The sequence below is a fragment of the Schistocerca americana genome, chromosome X, assembly GCF_021461395.2.
Source record: "Schistocerca americana isolate TAMUIC-IGC-003095 chromosome X, iqSchAmer2.1, whole genome shotgun sequence".
NCBI classification, from domain to species: Eukaryota; Metazoa; Arthropoda; class Insecta; order Orthoptera; family Acrididae; genus Schistocerca; species Schistocerca americana.
Window position 1 is genome coordinate 790,989,225 of NC_060130.1, and position 24,477 is coordinate 791,013,701.

Genomic DNA, 24,477 nt, shown 5'->3' on the forward strand with positions numbered 1-24,477 from the left:
GAAAAGTGACGAAAATTAACATTACTATGGATCAAATTGAAATGATTGTACTGTGGAAGCCGAGGAGAAGACCTGCAAGCAACATAAAAAACATAGAATCCCTAAATTGTCCCTCCAAAGACTACAGTGTTATACGCAAAGTGGCTAAAACAAAACTGGCTCTGACACTAAACACTTAACAGTAATCTTTATCTCATGGAATGCCTTGAATTCACACACTCTGACAGGATGAATCAGACCTCATCTGAATAACAAAGTCCCAGGATCCAAGAGATCCGAAACCAACTCGTTTAAAAACCACCGGAAGAACTAAATACGCGCATGTAAAACAGTACAATTTAATTCATAAGCAACAGGAATAGGCTATACTTGAGGATAAGCATGCGGATCCTTTTCAATGGAATGATACGAATTTTCATTTCCACAAGTAACCGAAGTTGTGACGTAGGACTTTTCTACGGGTTATCTTTCCTATGATAGTTTTTTCTGTTGTTCAAATATTTTCTAATGAGCTCTTTGTTGTTTAAATCACGTTGTCACTAAATGCAGAAAACAATTTATGGGCCTTTTTTATTTTGACCACCTAGTAGGACCATTAACTAAGTTAGTAGTTTGAAGAAAATGTTTGATTTCTTTGTAATACGCCTGCTGATTGGCAGCAGCTCTAAACGAGATCTCATACGATAAGGTTATTTTAACCAATAGTGAATGGTGCCTTAATTAATAAATAACTGTTATATATTTTTTACATTTGATTTGAGAAACTAACTTTTGTGTACCTCCACTGGAAAGTTAATTTTAAATTTAAAAATAAACAATTTTTTTCCTCGTCGCGCCTAGACTTACGTGGCCTCTTCACCAAGCTACTTTAACAGTTCTTCGTTGTACTGTTCTTTTGTAGTGTCGTTTAATGGGTTCAAATAAAGTGTTGTATGGTCTCAGCTAAGAGTAGAAATATTTCGTTTCAGTATCACCTTTGAGGATACGGGAAAGTCAAACATTCTGCTACATCCGCTCTCTGCGATGTTTCAGACTCATTGTAACATTTAAAATTAAATTTCCCGGTGTCTACCCACATTCATCAGGTGGGGTGCGCGATGACTCAATACGTTTTGGCTATCGAATTCAATCGGGGAACATGTGTTAGGTTAGTCTTGGGCAGAAGAAACGACTCTTCAAACCGTTTAGACGCCAGAAAATCTTTTACTGCTATGATCCATGCACCCAAATTTTCTTCGTCTAGAGCTTTCGTGACTTAAAATAAAATGAGAGATTTCGCTAAACAAACTGTATGACCATTCTTATTGTCGCTTGTTACCAAAACACACCGCAAAGCTCTCGTGGGTTCTTACAAGGCTTGTTGTGTTATACGTATAGCTTTCGGCATTTCGCACCTTCTACCCTACTACTGAAATCTGATTTCCTCCAGCAGAGCCATGTTGTATTCCCAGGTTTGATGACCATGGGAAACCGCGGTGTAGGGAAACCTTACTTACAGCTAAGAGGACTTGATTTTCTCCATTCCAAAATCGGTACCATCGAATTCCAAAATTGTGAACGTAGATCAACTAACTGTTAAAGGAGAACTAAGTGGCGACTGAAATTACATGTCAAGTGCGTCCTGGAGAGAACAGCTACTATGAAATGGCAATGTGCCACCATGTTTTCAGAAGATTTGATGAGCGATTGACAAAGACAGTGCTGGAATGGGGTCGAAAAACAGGGATAGAGTAAGACACCTAGACCGAACAGAGGAAGACAGGCAGACCGATAGGACAAAGACCTGCTGAAGATCACTGGTGTTAACTCGCTGAATATCGCCTGAAATCTTTCGTCAAAGAAGAAGTTGCAGACACACATGAGCTCAGTAGTTGGAGAAGTTACATCATTTACTGATAGAAATGGCTAATGATGATGATAGTGATGCGAGTGAATGCGTAAGAGAAAATAAACACAGGTACCTTAGTACTCTGCATAAGATCTGTGGAGCAACGACGAAAATATCACCCGAATTCTATCACTTGAAAGGGCAGGAAAGGTGAAACGAGAATAGATCTAGCTCTGAAAACACAACTTGTCGACCAAGGACAGCGCGAAAATAAATATTCCTGCCATAGATCTACGAAAATACCACTTTCACGTGTGTCCCATGGGCTGTGGAAACCAGTCGAGAAGCATACACGGCGTCGGCTACAAAGCGGCTCTAGACGCCTCTTAATTTCCTTGTCTGGAGAATAAGAAGATCAGGCGGACGCAAAGAAGGCCAGCCGGTTCCGCGACCGGTTTGCTCAGTTAGCACGAGAGCCCTACACATGCACGGAACAGTGCAACACTGGAAACTGGAAGATGCTAGTCACAACGCACTAAATTTTCAAATCTGGAAACCTTCTGCTGCCAGCCACGTACCTTTCGTGTAAGAACCGCAGTGATAACATCATTAGAGGGCAAAAATGGTTGCAATAAACCAGACGACATAGAAGCTATTCTTAAAAACATGGGCATATCGATTCTGTACACTTTCCTCAATGACATACCCTCAGGTAACGCTACTTCTGAACGTTACTGGTCGAAGAAAGCCGTTTATCTCTTATCAGCGAGCGAAGTGGTGCAGTGGTAAGACAGTGGACCCGCATTCGGGAGGGCGGAGGTTCAAATCTCCTTCAGTGTATGAAGATTTAAAATTTATGTGGTCCCCCTAAATCGGTTAACGCGAATTCTGCAGTGGTTCATATGGAAAGGATACAACCGACTTCCTTCCTCCAACACCCTGCCACCCACGGACCGTTGAACTTTGATATTCCTTTCTTTTATTGCATTATTTATGCATGCAATCAAGCATGGCATACTATCTCTCGGCAGCAGTTATATAAACGGTGTTGAAGAACGAACAGCCGCGTATGAATGACGGCTTGTGCTCACTGTCGAGTTTTCCATTATGGTGGTGGTTGTTGGGATGTTTAAGGGGGACTAAACAGCTAAGGTCATCAGTCCCCCTTTTCCATGATGATACCATCAATACTGAATTGCAAAAGAGTGACAAGTCATCGATGAAACTGGACAGAAAATAGTACGTCGCCGCCACAAGAAACTTGCCACACATATTTCGGCCATGAAGAGAGAGCCTTGCGAAACTATATTTACTGCTGAAATCTCATTACTGTAATATAGTTAAATGTGGTTCGAACAGTTTAATTAATCACCTGGGGAAGAGAGTCATCCGAGAGAGTCAGCGTCCGATAGAACGATAACATTCGTCTGTTTGACCACATCCAGTAAAAATTCCACTGACTGCACAAGCAGCCTATTCAAAAACACAGCCTCTCCACTTCCTTAGCTCCCTTCAGTATCTCGCCTGGTCCAAAGAATATCTGTTACACAATAACTGCAATACGTGATCCGATCTATCAGTATACTAGCTGGACGTGTCCATAAAACAAAAACACAATGTTCCCCCCATGCCGCTGTCCTCCCTTGGAACCAACTAACTCTAGTACAAGTTGCATTTATGAAAGCGCTGAAGCACTTTCTGCTATTGCTGTTACAACGCAACCAGCATAATGAGAAAATGGTGAGATTAATACAGTCCAACAGCGAATCAACTCTCATTTTTTCCATCTTATTTTACTCGTACTTCTCGCATCATAAATGAGTAACATACCTGCGTCTTAACGCAAGACAATGTCTATCCTCTACTTCAGGCGAAAGATAAGATTCGATATGGATTCTGAAGCCACATCAACGCCTAGTCGCTGTGTGGAACAGCGATTATAGTTTATAATTTCCCGATGCTCTCGATACGTCTCTACTCCGTCGAAGTACACGAAACTTGAGAGCAGAGCCACGCATACTACAAGGAGATGCGACATACGATGTTTGATGTTCCCACAATCAGACCATGTCTTTTAAAAGTTATTCGGGAAACTGAGGTATAATGCACTTCTGGAGCAGCAGAAAGTCCAATTCAAATCGACAACGGTTTCACTCCATATGTAGTCGAGAGAAATCAGGTTCGAGCTATCACTTACAAGTGCCATATATACCCACTATATTCCTAACCATTTTCAGATGCTCTGCTTGTTGTTGTTGTGGTCTTCAGTCCTGAGACTGGTTTGATGCAGCTCTCCATGCTACTCCATCCTGTGCAAGCTTCTTCATCTCCCAGTACGTACTGCAACCTACATCCTTCTGAATCTGCTTAGTGTATTGATCTCTTGGTCTCCCTCTACGATTTTTACCCTCCACGCTGCCCTCCAATGATAAATTGGACTTCCTGACACTGAAATCTATACTCTATGTTAACAAATTTCTCTTCTTCAGAAACGATTTCCTTGCCATTGCCAGTCTACATTTTATATCCTCTCTACTTCGGCCATCATCAGTTATTTTACTCCCTAAATAGTAAAACTCCTTTACTACTTTAAGTGTCTCATTTCCTAATCTAATCCGCTCAGCATCACCCGATTTAATTTGACTACATTCCATTATCCTCGTTTTGCTTTTGTTGATGTTCATCTTATATCCTCCTTTCAAGACACTGTCCATTCCGTTCAACTGCTCTTGCAAGTCCTTTGCTGTCTCTGACAGAATTACAATGTCATCGGCGAACCTCAAAGTTTTTACTTCTTCTCCATGAATTTTAATACCTACTCCGAATTTTTCTTTTGTTTCCTTTAGTGCTTGCTCAATATACAGATTGAATAACATCGGGGAGAGGCTACAACCCTGTCTCACTCCTTTCCCAACCACTGCTTCCCTTTCATGCCCCTCGACTCTTATAACTGCCATCTGGTTTCTGTACAAATTGTAAATAGCCTTTCGCTCCTTGTATTTTATCCCTCCCACCTTCAGAATTTGAAATAGAGTATTCCAGTTAACGTTGTCAAAAGCTTTCTCTAAGTCTACAAATGCTAGAAACGTAGGTTTGCCTTTTCTTAATCTTTCTTCTAAGATAAGTCGTAAGGTTAGTATTGCCTCACGTGTTCCAACATTTCTACGGAATCCAAACTGATCTTCCCCGAGGTCCGCTTCTACCAGTTTTTCCATTCGTCTGTAAAGAATTCGCGTTAGTATTTTGCAGCTGTGACTTACTAAACTGATAGTTCGGTAATTTTCACATCTGTCAACACCTGCTTTCTTTGGGATTGGAATTATTATATTCTTCTTGAAGTCTGTGGGTATTTCACCTGTCTCATACATCTTGCTCACCAGATGGTAGAGTTTTGTCATGACTGGCTCTCCCAAGGCCATCAGTAGTTCTAATGGAATGTTGTCTACTCCCGGGGCCTTGTTTCGACTCAGGTCTTTCAGTGCTCTGTCAAACTCTTCACGCAGTATCTTATCTCCCATTTCATCTTCATCTACATCCTCTTCCATTTCCATAATATTGTCCTCAAGTACATCGCCCTTGTATAAACCCTCTATATACTCCTTCCACCTTTCTGCCTTTCACCGAGCGAGGTGGCGCAGTGGTTAGCACACTGGACTCGCATTCGGGAGGACGACGGTTCAATCCCGTCTCCGGCCATCCTGATTTAGGTTTTCCGTGATTTCCCTAAATCGTTTCAGGCAAATGCCGGGATGGTTCCTTTGAAAGGGCACGGCCGATTTCCTTCCCAATCCTTCCCTAACCCGAGCTTGCGCTCCGTCTCTAATGACCTCGATGTCGACGGGACGTTAAACACTAACCACCACCACCACCACCACCACCACCACCACCTTTCTGCCTTCCCTTCTTTGCTTAGAACTGGGTTGCCATCTGAGCTCTTGATATTCATACAAGTGGTTCTCTTCTCTCCAAAGGTCTCTTTAATTTTCCTGTAGGCAGTATCTATCTTACCCCTAGTGAGACAAGCCTCTACATCCTTACATTTGTCCTCTAGCCATCCCTGCTTAGCCATTTTGCACTTCCTGTCGATCTCATTTTTGAGACGTTTCTATTCCTTTTTGCCTGCTTCATTTACTGCATTTTTATATTTTCTCCTTTCATCAATTAAATTCAATATTTCTTCTGTTACCCAAGGATTTCTATTAGCCCTCGTCTTTTTACCTACTTGATCCTCTGCTGCCTTCACTACTTCGTCCCTCAGAGCTACCCATTCTTCTTCTACTGTATTTCTTTCCCCCATTCCTGTCAATTGTTCCCTTATGCTCTCCCTGAAACACTCTACAACGTCTGGTTCTTTCAGTTTATCCAGGTCCCATCTCCTTAAATTCCCACCTTTTTGCAGTTTCTTCAGTTTCAATCTGCAGTTCATAACCAATAGATTGTGGTCAGAATCCACATCTGCCCCTGGAAATGTCTTACAATTTAAAACCTGGTTCCTAAATCTCTGTCTTACCATTATGCTCTGCTTATGATTCTAGTTATTTCTACTAATTCTGATCATGTTTAGAGTCAAAGAAAAAGCAGCGAGTTCAAACTGGTTCCATTTTGTGTCCACATAATGTCACGTCACGCCAGCACACATACAATTCATTGTTCCCTTGCAGGGATGTGTGCCCCTCAACTTACGTAAAACTAACAATATCTCGCAATGCTGTCTATTTCACATACCCCGAAACACGCTGAAGTGACAAAAGTCATGGGATACCACTCGACGTAGCATGCACTCGCAGGTCGTTGAACGACCCCTGCAGAAATATTGAGGTATGCTGCCTCTATTGCCGTCCATAATTGCGAGCCGTCCGGAGTGGCCGAGCGGTTAAAGGCGCTACAGTCTGGAACCGCACGACCGTTACGGTCGCAGGATCGAATCCTGCCTCGGGCATGGATGTGTGTGATGTCCTTAGGTTAGTTAGGTTTAAGTAGTTCTAAGTTCTAGAGGACTTATGACCACAGCAGTTGAGTCCCATAGTGCTCAGAGCCATTTGAGCCATTTGAACCATAATTGCGAAAGTGTTGCCGCTGCTGGATTTTGTGCACTAACTGACATCTCGATTATGTCACATAAATGTTCGATGGGATTCACGTCGCGTGATCTGGGTGGCCAAATCAATAGCTCGAACTGTCCAGGGCGTTCTTCAAACCAATCGCGAACAATTGCGGCCCGGTGACATAGCGCATTGTCATCCATAAAATCTCTATCGTGTGTTTCGGAACGAAGTCCACGATGGCTCCAAATGGGCTCTAAGTAGCCAAACATAACAATCTCCAGTCAATGATCGGATTAGTTGGACCGGCGGACACAGTCCGTTCCATGTAAACACAGCCCACAACATAATGGAGCTACCATCAGCTTGCGCACTGGCTTCTCGACAACTTGGCACCATAGCTTCGAAGGGTCTGCGCCACACTCAAACCCTACCGTCAGCTATTACCGACTGAAATTGGGACTCATCTTTCCAGGTCAAGATTTACCGATCGTCTCGGGTCCAACCGAAATGGTCATGAGCCCAGGAGAGGCGCTGCAGGTGATGTGCTGTTAGCAAAGGCACTCGCGTCGGTCGTCTGATGCCATAGCCCATTAATGCCACATTTCACCACACTGTCCTAATGGATACGTCCGCCGTGTGTCCCACACTGATTTCTGCGGTTATTCCACGCAGTGTTGCTCCTCTGTTAGTACTGACAAATCTGTGCAAACGCCGCTGCTCTCGATCGTTAAGTAAAGGCCGTTGGCCAGTGCGTTGACCATCATGAGACGTAATGCCTGAAATTTGCTATTCTCTACACTCTTGACACTCTGGATCTCTGAGTATTTAATTCCCAAACGACTTCTGAAATATAATATCTCATGCGTCTAGCGCTAACTACCATTCCGCGTTCAAAGTCTGTTAATTCCCTCCGTGCGGCCATAATCAGGTTGGAAACCCTGAGTACAAGTGACAGCTCCGCCTATGCACTGCCCTTTTGTACCTTATGTACGCGACACTACCGCCTTTTGTATATGTGCATATCGCTATACCATGACTTTTGTCATCACCACACTTGAGTGTGCAGAATCTTTTTCTTGTAGACTAAATTAGTTCGATTTGGTCCCATGTGCCACTTTCTTGATGCCGTACTTGAATACTCAGGGTGCAGCCGCAGCTGCCAAGCCGAGAGGACGCACCAGCAGCACCAGCAGTTTCTTTATAAAAACAGGATTTAGGTTAGTGTTTATTATCACGTGCTTCCGCAAATAATTGAATATTATCTGCATATTTAACTTATTCCAAGTTTTGTGTATTTCTCGAGCATTGGTGTCGCCTGAACTAACTTTGTAGTATAGTGAGAACCATAAGCAGCGTAGCAACAGCACAAAAAATGGTTGAAATGGCTCTGAGCACTATGGGACTTAACTTCTAAGGTCATCAGTCCCCTAGAACTTAGAACCACTTAAACCTAACTAGCCTAAGGACATCACACACATCCATGCCCGAGGCAGGATTCGAACCTGCGACCGTAGCGGTCGCGCGGTTCCAGACTGTAGCGCCTAGAATCGCTCGGCCACCCCGGCCGGCTAGTAACAGTACATATCTTTCATCTAGCGATTGGTGGGATTATATTCTTTGTGGTGTAGAGGAATGTTTATTAAAATGGACACTGACTGCACCTATTGTGCACGGATGCAGGGTGATTTGGCCCTCTCCACAAACAGCTGCAAGCTGTGTTGGCTACGGTCGACAGGCTTCAGCTTTCCCTGGACTGCAGTGGCTTTGGGGCACCTTAGAAGAATGCTTTGGCATCTCTGGTGCCTACAGCGTCGCATGAGATCCCTTATGGTGTAGCTGTAAATGGTGAACAATGGTGGAGTCGTGACTCTCTGAGCGGAAGGCAAAAGTGTGTATAGGCCAAACGGTTTTTCCGTTTGGCCTTAAGAACAGGTTTGGGATATTGGCCACTGCTGATAAAATATCTGAACCAACATGGGACGCTTCTTCTGTTGGGACTGGTGCCGATCTTCCTGAAAGATACAGAAAAGAGGGAAGGGTGAGATTGCTGGTGATTGGGAGAGCTCCAACGTTCGCCGGGTGATGGGACACTCAAGGAAATAGGGGACAGGCTGGGGAGGAAAGACAGTATCCATTCTGTCTAATTGCCTGGATGTCCCGTTAGAAATGTGGATGAGACTCTTCCATCAGATGCCGAAAACATTTTGGTGCACCTGGCTGCAAATTGTTGCTCATGTTGCAAAGAATGATGCTTGCTGCCCGGGTTCAGAGGCCATCGTCGGTACCTACGAAGGGCTGGCTGCTTTGGTGAATACACGTAGCTGTGACAGCATAGTTCCCAGAAACGATCGCAGTCCTCTGGTTTGGAACTAATTGAAAGGCTCAAACCAGAGGCTCTGACGAGTCTGTAACGATCTTGGATGTATGTGTCTCGACGTCTGCTATAGGGCGAAAAGTTGTAGGACACACCTCCCCTTGATAGGTCAGGCGTGCACTACATGCGGGAAGTGGCTACTAGGGTAACAGAGTACGTGTGTGGCGTGCACATGGTAGAGAAATACCTTCACAGGTTCTATAAGATGCGTTCTGGTCTTAGATAGGGGAGAATATCTGCTCCATTAATTAAAGAAAGTAGTATTCATCATGAGTAATAGAAGGCAAATGTTAATATAGTATTAATTAACTGCAACAACGTCCGTGGAGAGGTCCCAGAACTAGCCTAACGTATAGAAGGTAATAATGCTGACTTAGTACTACGAACCCACGCTGTCTGAAACTAAATGTTAAATGAAATGGAATTCTAAAATCCGATTAAAATGTGTATCTCAAAAATAGGCTGAACACCTGTGTTGGAGGTGTGGTTATAGTTCTAAGTAACACGATAAAGATTCAGATTGCGAAATAATGTGGGTAAAGATAAACGTTAAAAATGGATCAAACAGGATGATCTAGATCTTTTACAGATCGACTGCCTCAGGAGAAGTAGCGGCGGAACATTTGAGGGAAAGCTTTGAGAAGCTTGCGCGTAATTTTATAGTATCAGATGGATGATAATGTTTGGTTCGTGGGGCGCTCAACTGTGCGGTTATCAGCGCCCGTACAAATTCCCAATCTTTACTCAGTCCAATCTCGCCACTTTCATGAATGATGACGAAATGATGAGGACAACACAAACACCCAGTACTCGGGCGGAGAAAATCCCCAACCCGACCGGAAATCGAATCCGGGACCCCGTGATCCAGAGGCAACAACGCGAGCCACTTGACCACGAGCTGAGAGATTTCAGCTTATCACCTGTAGACTGGAAAATTGAAGTGATTAAGGCAGATAATCGCGCGAAATTTTTCTAAAATCCTTATCCGAAAATTATCTTGTCCGATTAATCAGGCACCCGACTCGTCAAGGTAACACCTCAGATCTCGTGATTATAAAGAGTTCCTAACTTTTCGACTCACTTAACGCAGAGCTGGGAATTTGTGATCATAAGGTTGTCGTAGCCTAAATGAATGTGGCATTAAATGGGGGTGTAAAGAAAGGTAGGAAGATAGTTCTCCTTAGCAATTGACAAGAAACAGGTTAAATGAGCGGTCAACATGAAATATTCACCTCTGGGAGTGAAAATGTTAAGTAGAAACGGACAAGGTCCATATGAGCTAGACAGATAAGTGCCAAGTAAAGGTGTGAGGTCGGAAAAGACCAGACGTGGTTTGACAATCGTGTTAGCAAGCTGCTTCGGAATAAAAAAGAAAAAGCTATACTACAGATTTATATGTAGCCAAAGCGCCATAGAAAAACAAAAACTGATAAAAGTCAAAATTAACGTAACGAGAGATACTTAAAGCGTTCAACGAATTCTAACCTAAAATTTTATCTACTGATCTGAAAGAATGTTCTACGTAGTTTAGATCTTATGCTAAATCAGTAAATATATGGCAATGTGTCCAAACACACTGTAACCATAATGGCATCGAAACGGAGGATGACAGAGAGAAAACCGAAATATTAAACTCCTTTTCCGAAAACTGTTGCACAGAAGAAGATCGTACGGCGCCTATTCCTTTAAATAGTCACACAACCGTCAAAGTGACATATCGAATTAGGTAGCCACGGGATAGAAGTTTACCATAAATCGCTCAACAGAACAAAGACCACTGAGCCAGATGAGATATCTACAAGATTCTACATATATGGGATCTGTGGACTGGAAGTAGGAAACTTCCCTAGCACAGGATTAAACCCTCGACCTACAGAAACGGAGTACAGCGCTCTACCCGCTAGATCACCAAGCCAAGAAGTGTCCCTAGTAATTGAAATGAAGCGCAGGTCATGCCCGTTCTCAATAAGGCCCGCCGAACGGACGCACAAAACTATAGGCCTATAAGGCAATATATTGTCGAGTTTTGGGATGTGTTTTATGCTCGCGTGTTACGACATTTCTGGGAAACGAAAATTTCCTCTGTGTGAATTAACATGTTAATTGCAAACAACGAGCGTACGAAATCCAACTCGCTCTGTTCGTCCACGAGAGCCAGAAAGCAGTAGATATCGGCAACCAGATTCCTGCCGTGTTCTTTGACTTGCGGAAGGTGTTCGATACATTTCTGCACTGCCACATAATGAAAAAAAAAAAAAAAATACGAGTGTACGGCATATCAAACCAATTGCGTGACTGGACTGAAGAGTTTCTAGCAAACTGAACACAGTGCGTCATTTTTAAGGGGGAGAAATCTTCAGATATAGGAGTAACTTCGGGCGTAGCCCTAGAGTGTGTTACATTGTTTTTACTTTTTACTTTGTATATAAATGACCCAATGGATAACATCGGAAGTTCCATGATCAAATGAAATATCGTGTGCTGGGGCCTCCCGTCGGGTAGACCGGTCGCCTGGTGCAAGGCTTTTTAGTTGACGCCACTTCGGCGACTTGCACGTCGATGGGGATGAGATGATGATGATGATGATGATGATGATGATGATGACAGCATAACACCCAGTCCGTGATCGGAGAGAATCTCCGACCCAGCCGTGAATCGAACCCGGGCCCCTTGGCATGGCAGTCCTTCACGTTGACCACTCAGCTATCGAGGCGAACAATTCCATGATGCTTCTTGCAGATGACGCTGTTGCATACAGAGCCGAAATGCTAGAAAATTATAGGATTTGCATAGGATCGACGCTTGGTGCGAGGGTTGGCAGTTGTACCTAAACATAAATAAATCTAACATACTGCGCATTAATAGGTAGAAAGACCTTTTATTGTGTGACGAAACAATTGCAGAACAATCAACGGAAGCAGTCACATTCAAAACATATTTAGGAGTATATGTTTGGTGCGATTTAAAGTGGAACGACTGGGGGAAATAGGGAAGAGCCAAAGAATGGCAGCGCGTACGTCACAGTTCATTTAGTAAGGACGAAAGTGTCACAGATGCTCAGCCAACTTCAGTAGCAGACACTGCAAGAGAGGCATTCTACAGCATGGTGTGGCTTACTGCTAAAATTCCGAGAGCGTACGTTCCTAGAAGAGCCAACAGATATATTGCTCCCTCCTATGTGTAACTCGTGAAAGTATCATGACGGTAAAATTAGAGGAATTCTGACTCATAAGAAGGTTTAGCAACAATCGCTCTTGCCGCGGACCATTCGCGACTGGAAGAGGAAAGTGGGAAGTGACTGTGTAAGACAAGGCAACCTCCGCTACACAACATAAGACGGCTCGCGAAGTTTAGATGCACATGTGAGACATCTCAAGACTGAGTCCATTCATTCACTGTAACAAAACATGCCATAGAATTATTTAAGCCGGCCGCTGTGGCCGAGCGGTTATAGGCGCTTCAGTCGGGAACCGCGCTGCTCCTACGGTCGCAGGTTTGAATCCTGCCTCGGGCATGGATGTGTGAGATGTCCTTAGGTTAGCTAGGTTTAAGTAGTTCTAAGTCTAGGGGACTGATGACCTCAGATGTTAAGTCCCATAGTGCTTAGAGCCATTTGAACCATTTGATTATTTAACCTAAACATACGTGAATATATTACGGTGCGAACGGAGAGTAGTGCTCAGCGAACAATGTTGACAAAAAAAAAGTTCATCGGCGTTTGATGTCTCGACGACGATGTCATTAGGGACGAGCACGAACTCTGATTAAGGACGGATGCGGGGTGATATCGGCCGTGTGCTTTTCAAAGAAACCACACTGGTATTTGCCTTTTCGGGGACTTATGCAAACGTAAATCTGGACGACTGAACTAGGATTGAAACCGCGGTGCTTTGAATACATGTCACTGTCCGAACCACTGCGTCACCTCGCCCAATTACAGAGAACGATGAAAATGTAAGACATCTTAATGTTAATTACTTTAGGTGAGTGTAAAAGAAGCAAAAAAATGACAGGGCAACAACTACAGCATACGAACTCGTTTCTGGCACGGTAGAAAAATATTCCACTGGAGAAACAGACGCAAAACTGTTGCATTAGACGACAATCTAGAAATACAAGCACATTTTAGTACTTAGTGGCATCCATCTCAAAGACAAGCACACACTGCTAGAATTCATAGAGTGGTGGCTATGCGAGTTTAAATCTCCGTTGGTTATGTTATCTCCTTTATGCCTCGAGCGCCTTCACGAAATATTTCCTTTCATGACGTAACGGAATGGATTTAGGGTTGGATTTGTTTCGGTACCGGGCGGTTATAATTATACTTTCCCTATTTAATACGAAATAACACAGGAACTAGTTACCGTACGAGTACCAAACTCTGTAGCATTAATGTCCACAGTAAGGGGTGCACGATTTCCATGCGTCACAGCACCACCGTCCAGTTCCAACTATGGTCACAAGGTGCAGTGATCATTCATCGTGATTTACAGTCTCACACACCTGACCTATTGCAGTGCATTTGTTGACGTGGCAACATGAGCTTGGACGAAAGGAGCAGGACATCAAAACAACATTAATGCTGCTGCTGCTGCACTTCGAGAATATCGCCGGCGGAAAGGATTACGAAATGGTCTTTCTCCATCTGCTGTACGGAGCATGATGAAGTAGTTCGGATCAACTGAAGTACTGGTAGTTGCTCCAGGAAGAGGCCGACGACCGGTTGCACGACAGGTGGTTGATGAAACTGCTGTTGCTATGGCAGACAACGCTGCGCGCCATTCCCGGTCGTCATGCAGTGCGCGTGCTGTGCCACGATAGTTGAACATCCCATGGTCCACTGTACGGAAGGTGATTCGGATCATTCTGAAATGGTATCCGTACAAGATCCATAGCGTACAGCAGCTTGCACCACAGGACGCGCAACGACATGTTGACTTCGCTCTCCCCTTTCTCGCAAGGATTGAACTTGACGAGGGTTGCCCCTGTACCATCCTATGAACAGACGAAGCTCATTTTCTCTGACGGTTGAGGTGAACACACAGAACTGCCACGTGTGGGGATCTTCACCTCCAGTCACTGTGCATAAAGTTCCTCTGTATGGTGAACGTATCACCACATGATGTGGCTTCACGGCTACGTTCAATATTGGCCCACTTCTTTGAACAGGTTGGCGCTCAAGGACCAAAGACGTGCTGTGTGACTGGCCAGCTTTACTGCGATATGCTTCGCTAGTATGTCATACCTGCCCTACAATTTCCATACAAGGTGGGGCCCCACCGCACATCGCTCGTGAATTTCACCTGCTTCTCCAAAACACATTTGGAAACGATCGAATTATCATCCGATCGTTTCCAAATGCTTGGCTGACACGATCACCTGCTCTCACTCCCTGTGATTTCTGGTTGTGGGGCTACCTGAAGGACACTGTTTACCAGCGGTACATTCACACGTGTGCTGATCTGTAACGCAGCATAACAAGAGAGGCAGCCATCATACCTATGGACATGCTTCGTTCTGCTGAGCAGAATGCAATCCTGAGCATTCAGACTGTTCTGGACAATGATGGGCGCCATATTGAGCCCCTTATGTAGAAGTAATTGTACCGGTACGTAATCGTATGATGTACCGTAGCAGCACATTAAAAGTGTTTCAATTACATTGATTCTGTATTATTTCTCTTCCCTATGTCCTTAAAATTAATGCTACCAAGTTTGGTACTCATAGGGTAATAAGTTTCCGTGTTATGACGTGTTAAATAGGGAAAGTTTACTTATAACCCCACGGTATATTGTTATCAGCCTTCGGCTGACCTGCAGAAACAAGAAAATTTGTCTGCAGTATATCTACTCACATTTGCGTACTATCATTCGTTCAGCGTGAAACTCTAACACGCCAACCTTCTTACCACAAACAAAGATTAAGAGCCGTCGCGCTTAAAGAATGGCATTAACTTGTTCATTGTGTGCCTTGGTGTGCATCCCCCATCAGATCCAAACATGTGCAGTTTGTTTTAATCGCTAAAAATTATCTTTTTCTCGTTTTAGGAATATTCACTGCAATTTGAGTAATTTGTAGCGAAGGTCAGGCGTTTCCTCCGAGTCACATACGGCGAATTGTCGCATAGGTTATGACAAAATACTCTCAATCGAAAGGAAGAACAGAACTGAAATAACCTCTCAATCCTCTTGATTTAGGTTCTTCGTGGCTAGGCTATATACTTCGGGCAAATACAGGACACGTGGCTTCAACAACGACACGCCCAATAGGTTTCCCTATCTCTTCTTATCGCCGATCTACACTAAAGCTCAATCTCCAATGACCTCAACATCGACGAGACAAACATTCTTCCTCTTCCGCCGATTCTACTGATCCATCCACCCTACCCACCTGGCTACTCCTACAAGATACCACTCTGTTCCACACGCGCATCCTCTGTCCTTGCTAATACGTTATTCCCGTTTCCCGAAGCTCTGAGGATATTTTTGGAGCACTGACCTTAGTCTCTTTTCAGCGGGCAGTGAAATATACAGCTCGTCAACATCCGAGAGGAAGTATGGTCGTCTACTTTTAGGTTTATATTCTACCGCTTTGTGATTCCTAAGCGTTCCATAGCACATTGATGAAGTCTACTGACCATCTTCGATATTATTATAAGATAATCGCATTCATTAAAGAGCCCAGCGATTACCTTCAGTTGTTTCGAAACCATTATTGTTCATTAGCAAACTATTCTGCAATTTATTATTTTTTTCTTAAATTCCAAATTCGCTCTGTAAGAAGGTTTGGGCAACAGAACATAAACCGTCCAAGTTAGTTTTTTATGCATTGTAAATTATCCGTTCAATTGTAAAATGATAGTATGCGAGTACAAAAACCGCCATCAGTGACAAAAAACATTGTTTACATATGCTCTGTGACATTGCGGGTCTGGTTTCTCAGTCATTGGATGCATAAGATTTGCAGTTATATCTCATTCTTATTGTTACGTTCTTGCCTCATAACTTCACACAGTGTCAGCTACAATATCCGTGCTTCACTGTTTCATTCAAAACAAACAATAGATTATGTAAAGCATGTTGCATCCACAAAAATGGTTCAAATGGCTCTGAGCACTATGGGACTTAACATCTGTGGTCATAAGTCCCCTAGAACTTAGAACTACTTAAACCTAACTAACCTAAGGACATCACACACATCCATGCCCGAGGCAGGATTCGAACCTGCGACCGTAGCGGTCACGCGATTCCAGACGGAAGCGCCTAGAACCGCTCGGCCACATCAGCTGGCTGTTGCATCCACCCCTGAAACTTTTCAAGTTTCTAGCTCCATAACTAAAATTAATAGATACTTGATTTCAATTGTAACCCTCTGGAAAAGAAGTAAACAAGCCCCTCAACTCTGTTCATAGCTCAGCAAAGAGATTAACGTTTACTTATCAACAAAACTTTTCCTTTCACTTATTACATTGTAAGTTACTGAAAATGAACATCTCATCTGAAACACCTGTGTTTGAATAATCTTGCAGATAACCTAGGCAGTTGTACGATGCTATTAGAAGACCACACACTTTTGTATAGGTTGGCAACATCGCAAGGAATTTTTTACAAAACGCGCAGGGGCTTGCAGGAAGATCAGCGACATAGCGTGATGCATGTAAATAAAAGAAAACTTACTGGCTTTAAGCACTATGGGATTTACACAACTGGTGCGTTATGGTTAACATGGGCATCGGTGATTGGCGTGGCAACTGCAAACGTACTTCAAAGTTTAAGTATGCTGGGTAGTACGACTCTTGTGGGCAAAACGTCTAAATTGCACACCGTTTCACAATGAAATTCTGACGGTATATGGACCCAATGCAATATTGCATCTAGCCATAGTGTAATGGTGGCAACAATTTTGCCACTGCCGCACAGACGTTGGTGATGCTCATCCTCTCTCGTCCAAACCTTCCAATATACTATTTCCATCTTTTCGGGAAGCTGAAAGAACATCTAGGTGAAAGATTGTCCATCGACGACGACGTTCACAAAACAGTTTTCGAACGGCTCTGCGACCGAGGTGCAGATTTGAACGATACAATATCCCATCTAGCCATAGTGTAACGGTGCCAACAATTTTAGCAAGACTGCACAAACGTTGGCGATGCTGATCCTCAGTACAGTCCAGATCTCGCACCACGTCAGCATGAGCACCCGCGCTCGCTCACCGCCTGCCGCTGTGGCCAAGCGGTTCTAGGCGCTTCAGTCCGGAACCGTGCTGCTGCTACGGTCGCAGGTTCGAATCCTGCCTCGGGCATGGATGTGTGTGATGTACTTAGGTTAGTTAGGTTTAAGTAGTTCTAATTCTAGGGGACTGATGACCTCAGATGTTAAGTCCCACAGTGCTTAGAGCCATTTGAACCGTTTTTTGAGACCTGTCGGTAAAGTGTGGCTGTAAGACGTCATCGTGCAGCGTAGAGGAAGCGCAAAGTGAGGGCTGCCTTCAGAGGAATGACAATATGTTAAACGCAGCGTATATTAGGAGAATCACCTCCAACTTGCACTGCAAATATTGCGGAAAAGGGAAGTGCAGATTTCACGGAATGGGTTGGTAGTTAGGAGCTCGCATTGTTAGCCAATAAACAGGGTGTAATAATACTTAGAAAGCATATTTTTATGGCAACATACACTTTTTTAAATGGAGGAATGCCTATTGACAATAAACTAAAAGTACGGCAAATTAGAAGGTTAGTGGCGTTAGTTGCAGGATTCCAGTGCGAGTCGTTTACGAGGTATCGTATTTTGAGAAGTTCCCAACCGACATTTATACAATACCTGTGGTAGCACAAACCAAAGAACAAGTGCATACATTATTTATGTGTATTCTGACGAGTAGCGAGGCAACTGACCGTCACAGGTTATATTCAAAATGACCACCGGCAGCGGAAGTACACGCTCCCAGTCTGGTATGGAACGACTGCTGCACACGTGCTAGAATTTTAGCGGAGATGTCCGAGCAGGTTGCAGTAATATGTCGCGTCTTTCAACTTTTCCCACAGAACAGAATCTACAGACGTCAAATACGGAGAGCGGGCCGCTCAAGACAGGTCATCTGCATCCAATCCAACGATTTGGAAACAATTTATGAGGACATGCTGTAGTACTACGTGCACTATGGGCTGGACAACCATCAAGTTGGTACCACAGGTTCCCCCTAGTCTGCAGAGGAACGTCTTCTAACGTCCGCGGAAGATTGTCTTTGGAGGGCTGCGATAATCGCACGCGTTCAGTGTTCCGTCAACGAAAAACGGCTCTGAGCTGATGGTTCACTATCTCACACCACACGTTTACACTTCATGGTCACTGACGTTCCACCTGACAAAGCAAACGAGGATTGTCAACAGACCAATACTGCATGTTTAGACGGTTTACCTGGCCATCATTTCTAAATGTGGCTTCATCACTAGACAAGATAAATGATGCAGCTTGAGTATCCTGTCTTAATTTCCATGTGCAGAAGTTAACGCAATTACCATAATCGTTTCCTTGGAGCTCTTGATGGAGAGAGAAGTGATAGGGATGGAACCTATGTCGATGGAGAATGTGTAGGACACGTGCCACTTCCTCACGTGACTGCGGGGGAGATAACATGCAAGTAAACAGCAACACAAGCAAAAACATTAATTTTCTCTTCTTCTGTCGTCACTTGTTTCCCTGTGTTTCGTTGTCTGCGTGTTACACTACAACTTTCACGTAACTGGTTGAAGAGGTTGATAAAATATAGCCGAGATGGTTGGCGTCTATTGGGATGTCTTGCCGCATACACCTTACATTCTCGGTATACTATGAGTATGTCAGCTTTTTCTGCATTGGTAAATTCCACCGTCCACTCACGACCTACTGCTTGGAATGCCACTCACTAACTGACTAGCAAGTCGCAATGCATTCAGGGAACACATAAGCACACTGGAAGCACACATAACATCGTACCTAGCAACTACGCAGGTTGAATGGCACAAACAAGTCTCGGTGTGTAAACTTTTCAAAATACGATATTGCACTGATTCACTCTTTGATACTTTTTAGAAACAGCCTTTCAAAAAAAACTGACCTGTAAGTTGAAACAAAGGATCTAAATACCTCGATTCAGACAACTAGTTTCTCACGCACGACAATATTTTAATTAAGGCTAGCGACCCGGCCCTGTTTTGCGCGGGTATCATTAAACATCTGCAGCCAGACAGCTTTTGTGGCGAAGCGTATTTTGTTTGGGGGCCACTGCGTAGAGTTGAGTGTAAATTTCAGGGAACACGTTAAATGACTGAATGCCACCACTTTAATATAACATAAGAAGCGCAAGCCAGGAAAGTTGTCTGGAGACATGAAGGTTGTGTGTTCCATATTGAATTGGCATTAGGAGTGTCAGCTCATCGCTATGAAGGGAGCACATAGCGAAGTAATATGTTTAAGAGCAATGTTAACGTCGTATGCGAACCACGGGTGATGTGTATGAGAGTGACTATATGCATCCGAGGCTGGCTGAGGAGACACAAATATAAGAAAAAATTAGAAAAAACATGCGCGATGTACATGTTTAGCTCGTGTTACAGCACTCCTCTTGTGAAGTTCAGTACTTAATGTGACACATTCGTGAGACTAACGTCCACAATTCTTTGAAGTGAACTCTTTATGGGAAACTAATTCCTCGCGCCACGCAGATAATAGCGTCCACATCTAGTATGATTCAAGGAAAGCAGAGAACTGAAAGTTGAGTCATCTGCTGCACTGCTGAAAGAATGTACCGTATATAAACGAAGCAATGTTACTGAAGTAGTTTTTCGGAAAATGTATTAATTGTGCCATAAAAAATAAAACACCACACACTTTGCATTCGCATTTTTTTAGCTAAGCAATTGTTCTCTACAGCTTACAGGGGAACTACTGGTTAAAAATATATTATTATTGAAACTGCATGTCTCTCATCACAGCCTGATGATGACGTGGTTACCTTTTCGTTATTCGTCATATTTATCAAGAAACTTCAAAGTTGAGTAACTGACTGCCCGTTGTTCTAAGAATATTGAATTAAGAGTGTGAATTGCGATTGCCACTCTGAGGGTAGCAGAACTGAAGCAATGAATTCTCGAACACAGATCAGTCTGACGATTTTCCAGGAAATTACACATACACAAGTGTGCATTCGTTGGCATGTTGCGCTGTTGGAAACTCATGAGCGTCCACAAAGTTGAACACAAAAAGAAGAAATCGTGTGGATAAATTTTTACTGAATAGGAAAAAGAAAAACAGATAAGTTATAAGCAAATCGTGGGTGCCACGAGTTCTAGAAGGAATAATAGTTAAAGGCTTACTTAAAAGGCAGCTAATTTACCCAACTGTCTGGCGGCTACACCGAACAGACAAACTGGTACACCTGCCTAATATCATGTAGGGCCCCCGCGAGGACGCAGCGGTGCCGAAACGCAACGTGGCATGGACTCGACTAATGTCTGAAGTAGTGCTGGAGGGAACTGACACCATGAATCCTGCAGGGCTGTCCATTAATCCGTAAGAGTACGAGGGGGTGAAGATCTCTTCTGAACAGCACGTTGCAAGGCATCCCAGAAATGCTCAATAATGTTCATATCTTGGGAGTTTGGTGGCCAGAGGAAGTGTTTAAACTCAGGACAGTATTCCTGCAGCCACTCTAGCAATTCTGGACCTGTGGGGTATCGTATTGTCCTGCTGGAATTGCCCAAGTCCGTCGGAAAGCACAGTGGACATGAATGGATGTAGGTGATAAGACAGGACGCTCACGTAAGCTTCACCTGTCAGTCGTATTTAGACGTATCAGTGGTCCCATATCACATCATCTGCACACGTCCCACACCATTAAAGAGCCTCTGCCAGCTTGAACAGTCCCTAGCTGACATACAGGGTCCATGGATTCATGAGGTTGTCTCCATACCTGTACACATCCATCCGCTCGATACAATTTGAAACAAGACTTGTCCAACGAGGCAACACGTTTCCAGTCATCAACAGTACAATGTCGGTGTTGATGGGCCGAGGCGAGTTGTAAGGCTTGGTGTCTTGCAATCATCAAGGGTACACGAGTGGGCCTTCGGCTCCGAAAGCCCATATCGATAGTAATGATCGAAGCAGAAGAAATGAATTAAAATTTGTGCTGCGGCCGGGACACGAATCCAGGTTTTTTTTTTGCTTGCTAGGCAAAAATGTTAACCATTACTCCACCACAGCACGATGGTCAACATTGCTGCACGAACTACCCAAGTTGAGTGCCCTCCCCAACACAAACTTAAATTCATAACTTCCGCTTCTTTTCCCTACTATTGCCAGGGCTCTCCGACATTGGAATAGCACCCCAGCGTTGGAGTAATGGGAAAGTCCTGTACCATAGGTGATCTTGTAGATCTTATAATTAAATTTAACTATATATGACGGTAGTATCTGTTCCCGAAAGAACAGTTACCGTGGATGACCATGCAGCTTTGCTAGAAATGAAATGATAATTAAATAGACACCCTAGCTGCAAGCAGGCGTTGATACACTTCATTGGGGACATGTTGAAAATGTGTGCCCCGACCGGGACTCGAACCCGGGATCTCCTGCTTACATGGCAGACGCTCTATCCATCTGAGCCACCGCGGGCACAGAGGATAGTGCGTCTGCAGGGACTTATCCCTTGCACGCTCCCCGTGAGATCCACATTCCCAACATGTCCACAACACTACATTCGTAGTGCGCCTAATAGATGTTTGCCCATCATACTCATTACTCGTGGCAGATTAATCTACCAAGTCCGTACGAGTTCGGGCATAGCGTGTGCGTTCGCACAAGAAGGTCAAAGGCCGGGAACCCATATTTGACCTTCTTGTGCGAACGCACACGCTATGCCCGAACTCGTACGGACTTGGTAGATTAATCTGCCACGAGTAATGAGTATGATGGGCAAACATCTATTAGGCGCACTACGAATGTAGTGTTGTGGACATGTTGGGAATGTGGATCTCACGGGGAGCGTGCAAGGGATAAGTCCCTGCAGACGCACTATCATCTGTGCCCGCGGTGGCTCAGATGGATAGAGCGTCTGCCATGTAAGCAGGAGATCCCGGGTTCGAGTCCCGGTCGGGGCACACATTTTCAACATCTCCCCAATGAAGTGTATCAACGCCTGCTTGCAGCTAAGGTGTCTAATTATCATTTCATTTTATAATTAAATGTTTCCCTGGGGTGTGCACTCAACTTGGGTAGTTCGTTCAGCAGTCATGACCATCGTGCTGTGGTGGTGTAATGATTAGCATTTCTGCCTAGCAAGCAAGCAGCACAAATTTTAATTTGTTTCTTCTGCTTCGATCATTATCGTCGATAATGAAGAGACTTAAATGTCTCAGGGAAACATTTAATTATAAGATCTATAAGATCATATTAATGTTTCGTTGAATGGTTCACACGCTGACACTTGTTGGTGGCCCAGTACTGAAATCTGCAGCAATTTGCGGAAGGGTTGCACTTCTGTCGCGTTGAACGCTTCTTTTCAGTCGTCGTTGGTCCCGTTCTTGCAGGATATTTTTCTGGCCACAGCGATGTCAGATTTGATGTTTAACCGGATTCCTGATATTCACGGTACAGACGTGAAATGGTCGTACGGGAAAATCCCCACTTCATCGCTACCTCGCAGATGTTGTGTCCTCTCGCTCGTGTGCCGACTATAACACCACGTTCAAACTGACTTAAAAATCATGATAATTTTCTCTGGCTCGAGATGACTGAGTGTTGTGTGACGTCCTTACGTTAGTTAGGTTTAAGTAGTTCTAAGTTCTAGGGGACTGATGACCATAGATGTTAAGTCCCATAGTGCTCAGAGTCATTTGAACCGTTTAAGCCAATCTTCATAACCTGCCATTGTGACAGCAGTAACCGATCTAACAACTGCGCCAGACACTGTTCGTCTTATATACAGGCGTTGCCGACCGCAGCACCATATGCTGCCTGTTTATGTATCTCTGCATTTGAATACTACTGCCTGTACCAATTTCTTTGGTGTTTCAGTGTATGACTCCTACCCTAGAATCATGTTGACTGACGTTGGAAAATCTTTGCGCACGTGTGTGTGATTGTGTAGTGTGTTGAGGTTATGCTGCGAAGCGATTATTTGCAATAATATCTGTTGATTCCAAAGGAAGCACGCTTAAATTTAAAGATGATTATTCCTACAAACAAGGAAAAGTCATATGGAATGCGCTTCTAAAGAATATTTGAACCAAAAAATCAGATGTGATGCCACGAGCGTCAAGTATTAGACAAAAAGTTTTCTATCACTTTTGTAAAGAATAAGACACCGCAAGTTTCAAAGTGGGAAAACAGAGAAGAATAAGCCAGAAATTTATGAAAAACTGTGGAAGAATATTCATGCTATGGCGACTTAATATCACAACAGCTGAGGAGCCCAACATATGAACAAAAGAAATGATGGAAATGTTTAGCTCCTCAACAAACTACTAGAAATCTAAATGAAGGACAGTGAAGACTAATTTCCCAAATTTGTCGAGTCTGAGAATGTTAATCTGCTTGCAGCCTAATCTTTCATGATTAAAGTTGCGAGAACAACTTTGTTTTAAAATAAAAATAAGGCTTTGAAAGTTAATTAATCTTCATAATGCGACCAAGAAACGCCATGAAGTGTTTCTCTGTTTCAGGCATAATCACAGAGCTGCTTTGTTTTGAAATGTGAAAGATGTAGTTCAAACTGGTATATAAGTCGCCGATTACTAGCTAACGAAATGTTATTGCAAACCTTATTGCTGCAGTTCCCCATGCAGAAAATCTAAAAGCTCGGTGTAACTTCTACCTGAAATTTGCAAAGAAAATGTTGACGTCACCTTGTATTACTTGTATCTCTGTTATTCAGATACTTCTTTACCCACAGTCACTTTTGCGTTCCCTTTTTCTCTCTCGTTTTCATTACAATAAACGCAGCAAAGTTCCCAAGCAAAGAAGGGGCTCCATAGCCCACTGCCTATGCAGTGTGGCAACGTGTGGACACAAAAGCGCCCATGCATACCATGCGTTCTTTCCACAAATTTTTGTGCATGCCCTTTTATTCCCGTGCGTCTGCGATTACGCGCAAGGAAACAGGCATCGTTTAGACATACCTTAAGGGGCTCCGGAAAGGCTAAAAATCATGAAAAGTTCAATTTTTACTTTTTTGCGTTTTCTGAATCTGCA

At 43.7% G+C, this 24,477-nt stretch overlaps 1 protein-coding gene and 2 non-coding genes across 6 annotated transcripts in view; 1 reads left to right on the top strand and 2 right to left on the bottom strand.

The window, feature by feature from the left end:
• The window catches only part of LOC124556759 (homeobox protein extradenticle), a 359,145-nt gene that overhangs the window by 123,764 nt on the left and 210,904 nt on the right, over positions 1 to 24,477 (bottom strand). The gene's annotated exons all lie outside the window — the stretch shown is intronic.
• Trnat-ugu lies at positions 21,827 to 21,901 on the bottom strand. Its single transcript has one exon. It is a non-coding gene; the product is annotated as a tRNA-Thr (tRNA).
• Positions 22,311 to 22,385, top strand: Trnat-ugu. The gene has a single exon. It is a non-coding gene; the product is annotated as a tRNA-Thr (tRNA).